Raw genomic sequence first — 18121 nt, forward strand, 5'->3', positions numbered from 1 at the left:
ATCGATACATCTACACCAGACTAGGCAAAAAGTAAAAGACTCATTCCGGCCGTCTCCGTTCTAATCGCAGCCCTACGCACGCGCCTTAATTGCATCCCACCCCACCCCGGAAAAAAACCGAGATTAGCATACAGCCTCGCTGAACGCACCCCTTTACGCAAAACGCGCGCCATTTTTTCGCGCCATTTTCTCAGCGCGGGGGGGTTTTGACAACATTGCGTGCGCGCCGTCAGTCGGCAATCGCCGGCCGACGAGTGATGTGCCAATCCTCTCGGGACCGTCGCAACAGTGGAATGTACGGATATTAGCAAACATTTTTTTTTATTTATTTAGTGAAGTGTTGTGTGTGTTTATGAAGCTATTAATGGTACGTATTATCGCGTGACGTGGTTAGCAAAATTCGGTGATAGCTGGGAGCAAGGTCGTGCCACGAAGATAATATTATTTGCACAAAAAAATGTGTTAGAGTCTTTCGGATAACCTTATTGAGGACAACGCGTCCGTTTATACCGTTACTCTGTATGATAAGTTAGGTATTAGACTAAATTAAAATACCATAAATACGAGTTATTAAATATTTGAAAAAAGGCGGTTAAGTTACAAACTTTTTCAACATAGAGCAACTTACCTGAAAATAATATTCTATGAAATAAAATTAACATTAAACAAAAAATTGTGCAACGAATTTTATTCCATTTATCAACAATCTGATAATAAAGTGCAAAAACTATTAAATTAAATTCAATCAAGTTATCTTAATCAGAAGATAATAAATGACATTGGTGACGTATTTAATAGAACTACATCTAGGTCTTTTTTTATATGAAGCACAGATAAAAAAAAACTTCTTAACTTTCCCAAAAAGCCGCCACTATTAAAAAAATATTCATTTATTACAACTTCATAAGAATGTAGAGACAATATCACACAGAAGGAAAAGTTTACCAATTTTTTTATACCGAACTCTATCACTAAATGCATTTAAAATAAATCTATTAAAAGACATAATACTGTTTAAAACATTTACTATTTAGCATTGATTCTTATAGATGTTTAATATTATATCGGCTTTTAAAATCTACGAATTTCAACGTAGAGCTGTCTTGGAGAAGCTAAATTAGAAGTATTTTATTTTGTACTTACTTTCCTCTTACACGCTACAACGAGCAAAGCTGTAGGAAAAATTATTTTTAGATAGCTTAAATATTTATATACTTTTCCTCGTAAAAAATATATATGCTGAAATATACAAAATTTAGATGTAAATTATAGTAGAGTATAGATAAACGATGTAAAGGAAAACTATATAATAATTTAACAAATTGTAATAACACTGTATTCCTAATTAGGAAATAATATAAAACATAATCGAAAAACTTTGACGACGATTATTTATGATTTTCTAACCCACAAATAATTCGCTATCTCTATATTATATTATCATCTCTATATATTTAAAAAATGCATAATTAAAAATCCGAACATAATACAGATAAACCACGTATTTCACAATAATTAATGCTCTTAAACAAATTCTGGTTTCAATTTTATTCACAACAATATTCGTCTATTTCCCGCCAATTTTCACGTAGTGTCAATAACTACAAATGCCCACGGATCACCGCATAGTGTTACAGATCCAAAAGCCCACTTTAAAAGTGAATATTAATTTTGGCGCTTTCAAATATTTTTCACAGCACGAGATTACCTTTTTCGGCTGAAATTTTAACAAAAAACGAATTAAACTTTTGAACGAGTTTAAAAAAGTTACACCGCTAAAACTATGGACCAGGCTTTGGTCGAAATTAGTTACACAACGAAAAATTATGGAATGAAACTTTTTTACAATTGTAAGAGCGTATTGAATTGCAGGCGTAGCCGCGACAGTTTTGTTTTAAGGATGTTAGAAGCAAGAGGGATAAAACATTAAATAAAAAATAATTTTGGAGAGGAACTTGTTTAAAATTTACAAATAGTTTATTTTCCCTGAGTATTATTGTGTCAGTTTCAATTACACGATTTGGAATTTATGACAATATATTTTTTTTGTTCTACAATAAATTTTGAAGTTTTAAATGGCGTTGATTTTCTAACCCGTTAATTTTATGATTATTATATTTTACGAAATAATTTTAAAATACACTTTTATAGTTTTACATGCAATTTGCATTTAGTTTCGATTTAGAATCAAATAATAATTATTATCTCTATTTCCGAGTAAGGTCATATGCACCGCGGTGTCGAGTTTAATTTTAAATATATAATTAAATTTGAATGCAACAATCTTAAAAAAATATGTAATTTAAAATTTTGTGAAATATGAAATATAAGAACTAACAATCTTTTTAGTAAAATATATATAAGTATTTTCTTGAGTTTACGCATAATATGTATATCTTTACATCCTTACTAATATTATAAATGCGAAAGTATGTTTGTTTGTCTATCTATCACGTCGCATCGGAGCAATTATGATATTTATGACTAGATATAGGAAACTAAAAAGAGATATAGCCTACTTATGACCGCATTAAAACATCTCATTCCCATGGGAAAATCCTTTAAACACGCGGACGACGCCGCGGGCTAAAAGCTAGTAGATTATAGATAGTATATAATAGTATGTTACAGGGCATTAATTCTGCACCCGCTTCCACCCTCCATTGCAACCCTTAGGTCTTGTTTTTACAATAAAAAGTAACCTATGCCTTCGCTAAGCTCTAATCTACCTAGTGCACACTAAAAGTTTTGCGTTTCTAGCCACCCATAAATGTTTGAATTTTGAATGTTATATTTTTTTAACCTATGAAGTCTCATAAGTTGAGGAAAAAAAAATTTGGCTGAAAGCTCGTGTCAATTTTTTTTTATCTCAAGTTGAAGTTCGTTGTCCGTAGCAAAAACGGAACTAACACGAAACAATTTTAGGGCGATGATTTTTGATGATTTTAAAAGTTCGCTTTCTCCGAAAGCTTGCACTGCTCGCCTTCAAAATACTTTTGGGAGGGAAGCACCTTATTTGAGCACTGTAAGGCATTGATATGCTGAATTTCATCGCGGCCGTGTTTCTCTTCATGATGAAATTCGTGAAGGTCGACCCTCAACTGCGATCACGGAGGAAAATATGGCTACCATCAGACGACTAATTTAAGAAAATTGCCATATCACTTATTAGGATATTCGAGGACATTTGGGGATTGATATGAGACAAATTCAGAAAATTTTACATGAACATTTCAAAGTTAGGAAGATTGGTTGCCGGTGAATTGCTCCCAAACTCACTCCATAACAAAAACGACATCGAGTAGATTGGTGTTAAGAAATGCTATTAAAGTACAATTACGGACATTCTAATGCCGTGTATAATATCGTGACAGGATATGAAATATGTATATATGGTTATATTCCAGAAAGAAAACACCAATATTCTTTGTGGGTGTTTGAAAGTGACAGCAAACCAACCAAATAGAGGCAGGCGAGAAGGGTTGGCAAACAAATGATTGCATTATTTTTCTCTAAGACGAATCCTGTCTGCACTATCCCACTTGAGTAACAAAAGACTGTTAATGCCGAGTGGTACACCACTATTTTTTTGCCCAATGTCTTAGAAAAAATAAGAGAAAAGCGACCTAGAAGTCGCATCTTGTTGCACCATGACAGTGCTTCGGCGCACACCGCGAACAAAACAAAGTCATTTTTGGCTACTGAAAACATAGAGCACGTGACTCATGCCGCACGCAGTCCTAACCTAGCACCTTGCGATTTCTTCCTTTTCCCACAAATCTATGATTCAATGAGTGGTTCGACATTTACGAGGCCAGAAGAGGCCGTGGTTGCTTTCAAACAGCACGCAGAAAACATACCCTCGGACCAATGGTCCTCATGTTTCCAGAAATGGTTTGAACGGATGAAAAAGTGTTTTAAATGTAGCGGAGAATACTTTAAAAAGTAGTAAATATAATATTGGACAAATAAATTGTTTTGTTTATTAGTTACGCAAAACTTTCAGTGTGGCCCACGTATCTGTTTTAATTGCTTTTTCTGATGAAAAACTGAAAATATAAACATTGTATAATTGTATATATGTACACTATTTTTACATAAATCCTTATATATGTTAGTACTAGCTTACCGCCCGCGGCTTCGCCCGCTTTCTCTAAAACGATTTGAGATTTAAACTATCCTATCTCTCAAGTTGGATCGAACTGCACATGGTGTGCGAATTTTATTATAATCGGTTAAGCGGTTTAGGAGTCCATTGAGGACAAACATTGTGACACGAGATTTATATATATTAAGATATTATTTCTAAATCAAGTTATTTATCTCTAAAATTATTGTATGTACTATTTAATATATTATAGGTAGGTGTATTAAGTACTTGGGATAAATATAATGAAAAAAAGTTACACTAAAAGCACCACAATAGATTTTTAAACCGGCGGTAACTTATTTATTTCAGTATTTTGAATATTTAAAAGCATTTCAACGAAATCTAGTTAATAATAATTTTTTATATAGATTAAGTTACAACAAGTTTAGAAATTATATTAACAATAAGAATCAGTAAATTATTAGCATTATAAAGAAAAAAACTAAGTTCGTTCGCAAGCGAAGTTAAAAAAGTAGGTTACACAATTTTCAGGTATCTTATACATAGGGTATATGTATAAGATTCTTATAAGTTATGCTTGACGGGAAATTGGAGAAGACAAGCCTCAAAATATATTTATATTCATATAAATATTATTTTTTCTATTGTATTTGGAATCAATCAGGATCGTTTTTTAAACATTTTACAATATAAACGCGATTTTTTTACATTTTTTTTTTATTTACTTGCGTACTCACGATAACTAAAATTATATTATAATATGAATGAATGAACCTTCAACAACACATTAAATGCTCTATCTATATTAATGAAACTATAACAGAGTGATAGTCAATTATTTATTAATACCAATAGGAACTGGCAATCTGAACTCGATAGAGATCCTAAAAAAAACTAATTAAATAAATAATTGTTTAAGTTTCTGTAAGTTGATAAATTCTACTAATATTATAAATGCGAAAGTTTGTGAGGATGTATGTGTAATGTGTATGCATGTTTGGTTTGTTATCTACTCTTTCACGCAAATACTAATGAACCGATTACAATGAAATTTTACAAACATATAGAAGGTAACTTGGATTAACACATAGGATAGATTTGTCCCGGAAATCCCACGGGAACGCTAACTATGCGGAATTTTCTTTGAAAACGCGGGCGAAGCCGCAGGCTGAAAGCTAGTTTTCAATATTCATGCAGAATGCAACGAAAATGAATTATAACATTAAATATATTTATCCGATGAGTAATAATTTAACTATTATGTTAATTTTCCTCAAAAACCTCATTACCGAATACAAGAGTACAGTCGTGAAATAATTATTAATATTCATTATTTTATTACCTATTTTTTAAGTATATTATATATTGACCGCCTCCTTGGTACAGTGGTTGACGCCTGAGCGTAGCACCGAGGGGTCCTGGGTTCGATTCTCGGTGGAGACGAAGAAAAAAAATGTCTCGGTCTGGTAGGACACAGAAGGCTGATCATCTACTTGTCCGTAAAGAAAATCGATCAGTGAAACAGATTTATTCATCTGCCCCTTACCCCACTTGGGGACATGGGGCTTCACTTTTTTAAAGTATATTGATAAATTTAATTCCATTTTTTCCTATTATCAAACTATATAGTATATTATAATGAATCAATTCAATTGAAACATTATGTATATAAAATGAGCACATTCTTATATTTCGCTTTTAAAGATCAAAAAGACTATTAAAGATTTTAAGTAACTAGATAAACAATATTTTTAATATACTTTTAATAATCACTACATAGTATAAAACAAAGTCACTTCCTCTGTCCCTATGTCCCTTTGTATGCTTAAATCTTTCAAACTACGCAACGGATTGATTGATGCGGTTTTTTTTAATAGATAGAGTGATTCAAGAGGAATGTTTTAGTATATACCTAATTTATTAGGTTTAAGTCAAAGCGGGCGAAGCCGCGGGCGGTAAGCTAGTAAATATATAAAATAATGAATTAAAACGTAGACGCTTATGTACGCGACTGTAAGCACTATCTGACTAGACAGAAACCTAAACAGGAAACCAACTAAAAACTACGATACAAGTGGATTTCAACGCAATTTTAGTGATAACACAACTAAATTCTGATATTTACATTTAATATTTGTGTTCAAATTTAGTAATTGATAATATATTAAATAATTTCAATAATATGGATGTTACATTCAAAAACATGGTTGTTTTATTTATAAAAATATAAACATTATGGTATCTATACTTGTATTATAAAGCTGAAGAGTTTGTTTGTTTGAACGCGCTTATCTCGGGAACTACTGTTCCGATTTGAAAAATTATTTCGGTGTTAGATAGCCCATTTATTTAGGAAGGCTATAAGGCTATATATAATCACCCTAAGACCAACAGGAGCGGAGCAATGCCGGTAAAACCGCGGGGAACAGCCTTCCTCGATAAATGGGCTATCTAACAACGAAATAATTTTTCAAATTGGACCAACTGTTCCTGAGATTAGCACGTTCAAACAAACTCTTCAGCTGTATAATATTAGTATAGATAAGTATATTAAATACTGGTAATTAATCGTACCAACATACCTACATATTTACTAATGTATCATGTATGTATAAATATAACATTTAGTATATTCTCATGACCACCTACAGCGTTAATTCTAACAAAGATTGTGAAACAGCTGACAATAGCTTCTATTAACAATTAACTTTTCTCCGAATATTTTTTTAATAAACAAACAAACTCTTCAGCTTTATAATATAAGTATAGATATTTGTACCTATCTAAAAATAAATTAAATTATTAAAATAATCCATACTAATATTATTAATGCGAAAGTAACTCTGTATGTCTGTCTGTTACTCAATCACGCCTTAACTAAACCAATTTGCATGAAATTTGGTATAGAGATATTTTGATACCCGAGAAAGGACATAGGCTACTTTTTACCCCGGGACATAGGATAGGTTTTATCCCGGAAATCCCACGGGAATGGGAAATATGCGGGTTTTTCTTTGACTGCGCGGGCGAAGCCGCGGGCGGAAAGCTAGTAATCTATAATTAGCAAAATGTATAACCAAGATATTAAACAAAGTATACTAAGGTCTAAGAGTATACTAAACTGAAACTGTTCGTTTGACTCACTTTATCTCAAAAATGTCTGGACCATTGTGGTTTTAAAATGAAGGAAAAACATAAAAATAACTTTGTAACTAAATTGGCTATCATTTTCTATTATTTTTAATCCAATATAAAGTATTTAGATATATAAAATGTTTATTAAGATTTTTTTACAAAATTAATAAACAGTGTGACCATGATTTTGCGTAGACTCAAACTATAAATAAAAAAGTAGGTAATTAAAAAAAACAATCTTTACATATTTTGATATCTAATATTTTTTATCACAAATCGAACCTGGGACCTCCCAAATGTCGTTAACCATTGCGCCATTAAATAAACGATCATTGTTTAGTTATTCTGAATCATTTTCCAAGTAAATTAGACATAACTAATATAGTTACTTATAAGAACGATGTGTTCGCACATCAATTATATTTTACTTGGAAATACATAATGACCCGTATTACAAAGGAGTAGAGTTCATTTTGCTTTAACAATACGAATAAATTGTTCTGAAGCAATTGTTTTTAGAAAAGCAACAATGACCTGCTGTGTTAGATTTTTATTGTTCTCGTTCTTCTTGTTTTATTGAGGTTTAATAGTTAGTAACTTAGTAGTAACTTAAGTATCATTATTTAAAGTTTAAGTTGTTATTTCGTTATTATATCAAAGTAAAAGTACTTAACTAGGTAAGTAAGAAATAGTAGGTTGTATGAATTTTCTTTAACCCTCAATAGATTCCACTTATTCCTTTAAGGGCCGATTTTTCAATTCTTGGTTAAAATTTATCCGTCCAGTAAAGTATTACACGAACATTTTAAAATGTCACCTGTAAACTGTCATATACGGACAATTAAAATACATTATTGAAATGGTAGTTTAATACGTTATTCGATGAATAAGTTTTAACCAAGGATTGAAAAATCAGCCCTAAACGTAATAATAATAAGCCGTATTTTTAAACAAACCTAAGACAAAGTAATTTAATTTTACAGAAAAAAAAAAACAAATAAGTAATTATTTTGATTAAATATTACCCACATATTAGATTTTATTTTTAAATACCTACACACATAGTTTAAAAATATCTAGATTTCGTACCACCTATGAATGTTTGTAAAAACTCCGGATGTACATAGCCACGGATCAAATATAATAAACAAAGACGGATATTGACGCATATGATATTCATTTGGCAATTCTATACTATGCTAGTCACCTGACTTCTATTGTTATTTGTGGTATAAAGAGAGCACTAAGAGGAAAAGAGAGCAAATCATAAAAACAAAAAAAATCCCAAAATACACAATTCACTTCTGTAAGTTATAAAAAAATCATATAAATATTTAAACTATTAAATAATATAAATCTAATTATTTGCAGTTATCGATAAAATTTTTTAATTATCTTATTAAAAAGAAAATTATCAACTAAAATTTGTTGGTACGATTTCAAAATCAAAACCATTTTTCATTCATCTAAAGTCTAAACGGCTCAACAATAATGCATGTAAACAATATAATGCAATATCTTACACTAATATAACTTTATAACATAAGCTATGTAACTTACAATAAAGCTGGATTTACTTTATTTGAAGGAGATAACCGGTTAAACTACAAATTCTTTTCCGAAACTATTTTTTCATAATTATAGGCCATTTAAATTTTTATTTACTCAGAGTTTATACAAAAAACAAAAAAGAGATAAAAATAAAATATGTTTTGTCTGTTTGTCACTTAACTCTCAAACGGCTGAACCGATTTTAATGATGTTTTGTGGCTCCATGCGGTTTCGTAAATAGTTTAGATATACAATAATTCAAACACGAACGAAGCCACATGCAAAAACTAGTAGAACTTTTATCAAAGATAGTTTTGTCTATTTCCTGATTTTTACACGTGTTCTAGTTTTTCTAAATAACAAGCTAGTAATTCGGCACACCTTATCATATATATTCTTATATTCGCAATCTACTGATAACTGCCCTGCCCTAGGTTAGTGATGTGACGTGAATTGTATCGATTGTCGATAAAAGGATTACTGCATCTTGTGCTGATAAGCTGGAATTTATAGAGTTCAAAGATAGTGATATATATTGGGATTTATGTTAATGTCATGATTCATAAAGCAATAATTAACTTACAACATTTAATTAAAATTAAAACATAAACTTCAATTCAAATAACAACAGCTACATAGTATTTTTGAAGATTACAAAAAACCTTTCCTCAAAATATTCAAATTTTATTCTATCTATTAAAATTACACTATTTCTATAAACAAATATGAATAATATGTAAATTAATACTAGAAAATTTCGACAACACAAGAAACATAGAACAACATTTTAAAAAAATCACATAGGTACAACTAAAACATATACATTTATGTAATAATCAAATAATAGGATTTTATCGTAACACTGCACATCACTAGTGTTGCAGTTATCGCGTTTTTAATACACCAAATAAATATTAGCCCATCAAACATAGGCAAACGTCTATCTGTATGGTAAGTGCGCAAATATAAAATGCGACGTGGTTTAAAAATTATCGTTTTCCATTTTTATTTGGCACCTCACTAGATTATTTGAATTTTCAAAATGTAGCTCTATTAAGGACATTCGAAGTAAAACATTTTAATTAAGGAACTTAATTTTTTTTTATAAATTTGTTTATAAATCTTTCTACTGTTTCAAAAGTAAAACTATACCTATGCTCGTGTTTTAGTGTTAATCGCCTTATAACGCAAAAACGGCTCTACCGATTTGGATGAATTTTGATTGGCGGAACCAGCTGTTAGTTAATCTCTTGTAATTTGCCGATGATGTGCTGTTTCACAAATATTTTTACGTACAAGTGCAAGATCAAGCTATGCTACCTCCTGCTGAATTAAGCTTAAGGGGTCAACTCCAAAACCATAAAGGTTCGATGTCCTTTCATTAAACGCTTTAACAAAAAAACGTTTTTTTTAATTATATAACAAATATTCCAATATCTAAATCCTATCGTATATTATATATTATTAATAAGCATCATATTTTCCTTAAGAAAATATAAACTTATAAGTCGTAGGAAACTAGAGAAAAATATACACCCATATTTACGCTTAGAAGATATTAAAAAATAATAAAAATATCAACAAAGTCGTTGACCGGGTGAAGGAACTGGTATAAGGAAGGATTTATCTAGTTTACATAATAAACTTTTGTATTGCTCTTTATCTCAACTATTTATTTTTATTCCCGCGCTAATTAATCATTTTCCTAGTTTTTTCATAATTGCTTCCTTATATTATTTATTATAATCGCTAGAGAAATCGAAATTTTACAAACCTTTTGACTGTTTAATTTATTAAACTAGTTCATTCCTAATTTTTATCATTGTAATTATTATAGACTTTAAAAATAAGAAAAGTGACGTGCATATAAAACCTTGTCCTCTTTCCTAGCACGAACCAAACGTGACATTGACAGGAAATTTGGCGGCAAACGAACTGTCAATGTTGACGTTCGTAATGAGGGAATAAAAACTACACACTTAAGGTTAAATTAAATAATCCTAATCGTGTGCGAAACTAGATAACAATTATCATCCTATAAACGAATTTAGATCAGTAGGTAGTTAGAGACATTTTAAAATTTTGCGAGGTTATGAAAAATAAACGTTTCATTGTTTGTCCGATAAGATGGCGCGCACATTGGAGCAATGTTTCAGGAGCAATGTACTCTAAACAATGCTTATACACTGCGTTTTTTGAACTTTAGTTTTTGTATACAAAGTACGTTCTGTTGAAAATTACTTTTTTCATTGTTTTAAATAGGTACTTTTATAGAAGTAATTTGAAATCGAATTGAATTTATTATGTAAGTTTATTTGCCTGAACGCTTTAATAGTTTATTATCTACTTGATTATTTTTAATTCCGCATTGACTTGATTTTCAATCTACTCATACATTAAAAAATAAGTTTCTGAATTATAAGTGTTTTAGCTATTTCCATATGAAGAAGGCATATTCAATAATATAACAAGCTAAAACGTTAAAATGGAACGATATATAAATATGTGAAAAGCTTCATAGCTTTTCGTACCTATAAGCTTCTTTTACAAGGAACTATTTATTATTCATAATAACTTCAAACCTTAGGTTTTCGCACAACGTTACCTACGTTCAATCAAGAGAGTCGTTAATAAAATCATTGCTTCACTTAATTTTAAACCATAAAACGTCACACGTAAATTATAAATTACATCTGCCCTCTAACGTTAGGTATCAAAGGTTACGAATACCTACACCTCAAGGACAGGAAATATGTGTTATATTTCCGTAAACAAGAAATACATGGGCGGCATTCGACCAATCGCGTCCAAGGTCACACAGCGAGTGACCAATCACCGGCGAGTGTGTGGAATTTCAAATATGTAGGCTTCAAATGAAAGTAAAAGTGGGCCAATCGCGGGTCTATGTTCTATGTGTGAGTGTGGTGTATGTGTGAATGGAGGCTTCGTGGGATTACGTAACTGAGGCTTATGTGCTAGGTGAAGCTTTTGTTCAACTATTTCGTACGTTTGAAGTGATTATTGTGACGTGGATTATGTTTTAGATAAATTAGGCTTTAGGGGAAGTTTTTAAGATGTATTTTGAGATGTTTTCTTGTGAGTATGGGGATGGATTTCACATCTATTTCACTGATAAATTTTCTTAACGAAAGATCAACAATCTGTCAGATTAAAACATTATTTCGAGAGTGGATCGAACGCCATACACGTCTTAGCTTTCAAAGTGGTAACTACTTTACCGTAGTACATTTTATGTCCATATTTGAATTAATTGATTTTTTTGTAAATATTTTTCTTATATTTCAGAATAGATATTAGATTCATCCCGAATTTATTTTAATATAAGTCACACAATCTAGAAACAATCACAATACACTGAAAGCTCAAAAAAGCAGCAACACAATTACTAACCACACTAAAGCACAGAAACGGTACATAACAAAAAAAAACTACTGTAAAAATGGTATTGCTAAAATATTAATCAAATTCACGACCACGAGTTACCATGCTCTCATCACTACACCATTAGTCATTTTATAAAAATACCAATTTATTAAATATAATTTTAAATTATTTACACTTACACATTACATAAATGTTTACATTACATTACACGGACCGCCTCCTTGGTACAGTGGTTGACGCGTGAGCGTAGAACCCAGGGGGTCCTGGGTTCGATTCCCGGTGGAGATGAAGAAAAAAAAATGTCTCGGTCTGGCAGGAGACAGAAGGCTGATCACCTACTTGTCCCTAAAGAAAATCGATCAGTGAAACAGTGTAGGTATAATGCATCTGCCCCTTACCCCACTAGGGGACATGGGACTTCACACACATAAATGCTTATCTAGAAAAGATAAAGAATGTGCTAGAAAGAGTAATAAGAAGTAATTGCCTTAATGAATTAAATTGCACATAGTGGAACTTAGTTCTGACTGTTTTCCTTATTTCACAATGACATTCATACAATATACCTAACATATTACTTATATGGACTATTAATAAAATTGCTGACTTTTCTAAAAGTAACAATCGATATCTATTATACTCGACCCAGATATTAATCAATACTGCATTTTAACAATAAGCAAAATCGAGTTAAACATTAATTGCATATTTTAGAAAAATCTTATAAAGTGAAATCGATTAAAAACCAAAACACTCCTTTGACGAAGTCTAAGTATTAAAAGAAATTATCAATTTCAAATCGTTAAAATTAACATACGAAATAATTATAAAAAAACCCGACTCAAAACTCTATTCATAGACTTGCAGGAAAAGCTTAGGTAAATCCAAATTACTAATATCCAAGAATACTCCCGGGTTTTATATATGAAGTAATAAATATACTTTCGTATGAAATTATTCAATTCTACGTCAATAATTTTATTGAAAACTAGCGGTCCGCCCCGGCTTCACCCGTGGTACCTACATGTTTACGTTCGCTCTATAAGAACCATCCTCGTACCTTAACTTTAACACAAAAAAAAATAACGAAATCGGTTCAGCTGTTCGAGTTTTGCGCTTACACACACATTTTGCGATTTATTTTTATTTATAGACTAATATTATATTGTTTCTCTTTTCAGATATAAACAAAACGAAGACAGTTAAGCGGACAATACATTATTTTTAAGGTGAGTTAAATTTAAGAACAGAATAAAAAAAAATTGTTTAAAATCTATATACTTTAAATATAAAACTCAAAGGTGACTGATATAGTGATCTATCAACGCACAGCCCAAACCACTGGACCGATCGGGCTGAAATTTGGCATGCAGGTAGATGGCATAACATAGGCGTCCCCTAAGAAAGGATGTTAGAAAATTCAACCCCTAAAGGGGATGAAAACTTATACCATGAAAATTAATCTTTTCCACGCAAGCGAAGCTGCGGGCAACAGCTAGTAAATAATAAAACTGAAAGAGACTAAAAATGGTCAAATGTACAGGAAATATCTACATTAATATAAAGAGGATAAATCGTATTTTTGTTTGTAATGACAGCCGAACTAAGTCATAGATTTAAAATTCTGATCATAATTGTAAAATGTAGCGTACATTATTATTGAATAAAGGTCAAATTATTCTGTATCTATACTAATATTATAAAACTGAAGAGTTTGTTTGTTTGAACGCGCTAATCTTAAGAAGTACTGGTCCGATGTGAAAAATTATAGCCCATTTATTGAGGAAGGTTTATAGGTCATCATCACGCTAAAACCGACAAGAGCGAAGCAGTGCGGGTGAAACCGCAGGGAACAGCTAGTACAATATCAAAAGCCTATTTTTTGTAAGATTAAAATTTCCCAATCACTTAGAGATACATAAAAAATCTTAAATACGTATGCTTCACATGCAAAAACTGTCGAACTTGCGTTTAGAGAGATCAGTAGCTTAAAGCTCTCTGATGAAGTATCAACTCTCTATTTTAATATATAAATTATCTTAATTTGTTCGGGAAAGAAACCATATCAGGATATTTTTATCACTCCTAAATAGTATAGCTTTTTGTTAGTGTAAGTATTTTCATTATCGAATCAGTAATTCCGAAGATCTCTACAAACATAGAGCTCGTAACTTATTGCTTTAGTAAACGAAAGGATTTCAAAATTATTGTAACCGCAATTGGTACATAATATCTTTTCAATTCTATAAAAAAAATATTACTTAAATAGAGTAAATTTCTTTTTTTATAAATTTAATAAACAAAATAATTTATATTGTTTAAAATATATGTTTTTCGACCCAAAACACGAACAAGGGAACTCGACCTACTTTCTGCTATGTGTTACCATACCTAATCTATATATATATTAGGCATATAAACTAAAAGTAACAAATTTAATAATTAAATTAATTCTTGTTTATTAATAATGACGGTAATTCCGAACATCTTTCCCGTTATTGATAGTGTTTCAATAGTTCTGTTTTAATATTTATTAATAGTCATTAATTCGAGAATTTTAGATATCAGTAAAAACAAATATACTAAATTAAATATTTTATGGGTTTTATGCAAGCTTATATTTATACATATCACTCGAATCGATTTCATTTTTAGTATCATTGTCATTATCAGTCTTATTTTGAAAAATAAGTAGGTGTATTTTCGAACTAGCTGCGCCCCTCGGTTTCATTCGCTTGGCTTCGCTCCTCTTGTTTTTAGCGAGACGATATACAGCATATAGCCTTCCTCGCTAAATGGGCTATCTAACTACAAAATGCACTAGCTGTGCTCCGCGGTTTTACCCGCATTGCTCCGCTCCTGTTAGTCTTAGCGTGAAATAAATGACTAAAATAATTTTTCAAATCAGACCATTTGTTCCTGAGATTTCCGCGTTCAAACAAACAAACTCTTCAGCTTTATAATATTTGTATAGATGTAATACAAAAATCCTCCAAAAAATGCATAAAAATTCAGCAGCAGATATAAACTATACTAATAAGTAAAAAAATAGATACGCTTATCATTCTCGATAAACAATAAAAAACACTTTAATTAGAAGTGCATTTTTAAGTGATAACAAGTAACTTGAGCTTAGTACTGACTTTGAGTTTAAACAATCTAGTGCTTAAGTTAGGTACGTATTTTATTTCTAGACAAAGTCCTTTAATTTGAAACTATAGGTATTGTTTTAACCAAGTTTATAATAAAAGGGTACGTTTTTTATATTGACTTCATAAAAACATTTAAAAATATAAAGATATTTATTTAGCAAAACAATTACTCAGTCATTTTAGAAAAAAAAAATGGTTTTTTTTATAGATCTTATCTTTATTTTTTAAATTTATGTTTTTATGCTCCTAAATATATTTTTACGGTCTTATACATTTCGACGTTAACACTATCAAAATTATTTAACAAAATGTGATGATAAATTAAAATAAAAGGAAAACTCATGATAATGATAAAAAGTGCATTCGATATTGGGTCAATTCACTACATTTTATACATATTATACTATCACACCCATATCTCGATCTCACTATTATATAAAATACGTTCTTATCTTTTCTAAACTTTACTAAATATATATTTTTTTTTTACAAATAAAAATATTGTAAGTTAATTAACAAGATGAATTTGTATTTTCTTGTGTTGATTTTACGCGAGTATTATACATTTTGGAAATTGAAGATTTTAAACGCGATTATTTCATTATAATATATTATCCCGATGTATCGCACACTGCGTCGAATTCGTCGCGTAACTTTGCGCGACACGTCGGGATAATACCTCTATATCTATAGACTATACTAATATTATACAGCTGAAGAGTTTGTTTGTTTGAACGCGCTAATCTCGGGAACTATTGGTCCGATTTGAAAATTCTTTCGGTGCTAGATAGCCCATTTATCGAGGAAGGCTGTATATCATCACGCTACGACCAACAGGAGTGGAGCCACGGGGGTGAAACCGCGCGGAGCAGCTAGTAATGAATTAAAAACCCGTTAAAAATCCGTTAAAATTTTTAATTACCAAAATAAATTTGTCTCCAATGACTTTGTCGTGATATTAAATTTATAATTAGTGTATATTTCAACCTATAGTGTTACATTTGAGCACTATCTCAGTGCGTTATCGGTTAAGAACTAAAAATTTAGGCTTTATCTAGCTAGTGTCAGAGTTGAAACGCCACGACCTAACTACGCTTATCAAAAAGAAACGAGCTATTTTATATAAATGGTTCTTAGTACTAAATCAGATTAAACAAAAAAATAACTCATAGCAAAATATGTTATCTCTGTTGGGACAATACCCTACACACAATTTTTTTAGCAAATTATTAATTATAATGAAATTCTATTAACCTATACCTAATACATACATAATATATAAGTATACATATTATGTATATATACTAGGGATGTACGATACCGATACCGATACCGATATATCGGCTGATATAATCGGCAAGCCGATATATCGGTATCGCCGATATTAGAACAACCGATACCTATATCAAAAAATTCAAAAAACCGCGCCCAATGAACGACGCGGGAGGCCGCCCGCGCGTGCGCACTTTGTTTTCTGAAAAAACTCTACCAATAGTAAACTTTTATTAGGTACTGATTGTATGTGTATTACTTAAAGTTTAACTGACTTTGTAAAATAATAATACTAAAATAAATGGTTTTGTTGTTTTTTTGATTTGGCATTTTTATTTAAAAGAATACGATTAACAGTTGAGTCTCTGTTAAATGTTAGTAACTTTTTATGCATAATTCACTATTTATTTTTCTACCAAACCATCGATATCGGTATCGCCGATACATTACTACAAATATCGGTATCGGTATCGTATCAGCAAAATCATGTATCGTTACATCCCTAATATATACCTAGTTATACATTAAAAAAAAATCATAAAAGTCGGTCACGCATTTTCAGAGTTTAGTCAAAAATACTTAGTTACGTAATATTATGTAAATACTTAGATATGTCCAACCTGTTTTACAGCACATCAATTAAAATATAAAATCTATCTATAGATAAGAAAATAAAGCGTAAAATAAATACTTTAAATCAAACAAAAAATTATAATTTCCGTGTTTAACAATTTAGAGACAAATTAAAATAGCCAAGGACTTTTTCGATTATACAGATGTTTTAATTCTGTTACATATTTATTTATAGCAAATAGAAAGATTGGGTCTATGAGACAGCAAAAGCTATGCTATATAATATTGTTAATCTGTATATCTGTTACTCTTTAACAGCTAAACCACAACACCGATTTGAATGAAATTTGGAATAATAATAGAAGACGAACAATATACTATATGCCTACTAAATTTCAATAATTTAGGTTATCCTAAAAACGTTACAGACAGACAAACTTTTGTATGAATTAAATTTGAATGGCATATTGCATTTTATCTATTAATTAATATTACATAATATTATTATCGATTTGATAATAATAATGAGCGATTTTACCCATGATGAAAAAATATCCTAATCAAATTATATTGTATCATAAATGCTATAAAAATAACATAGTTATAGCTTTCTGTATGATCTCAAGGTAAAGATCTATCTTTAAAATTTGTTCAAATACAGTCTACCAATTGTGTCTATTTAGGAACTCAGACCAGAAAAAATGTTATTTTTTCTGTCTAACCTATTATCAGATCTACTGAACATACATACAAAATTTCCGAGTATGGCAACTAAATATAATATAAATCTTTATATTCTTGAAGAAAATTAACTACCAGATCGCGAAAACTACATCTAAAATCGATTTACAGCTCAACGAATAAATCGACAAACGTTTATTTCCTCCAATAATATTCCACGTAGCTAAATATATCAAAATAA

General features: G+C 30.5%; 1 protein-coding gene across 1 annotated transcript in view; it reads left to right on the forward strand.

Annotated features, from left to right (window-relative positions):
* Positions 1-255: 255 nt before the first annotated feature.
* The window catches only part of LOC123696153 (broad-complex core protein), a 46580-nt gene continuing 28714 nt past the window's right edge, over positions 256-18121 (forward strand). The window contains exons 1-2 of the mRNA XM_045642202.1: positions 256-367; positions 13384-13431. The gene's annotated coding sequence lies outside the window, so the exon portion shown is untranslated. The remainder of the gene's footprint in view (positions 368-13383; positions 13432-18121) is intronic.

The sequence above is a fragment of the Colias croceus genome, chromosome 12 (genome assembly GCF_905220415.1).
Source record: "Colias croceus chromosome 12, ilColCroc2.1".
Taxonomy (NCBI): Eukaryota; Metazoa; Arthropoda; class Insecta; order Lepidoptera; family Pieridae; genus Colias; species Colias croceus.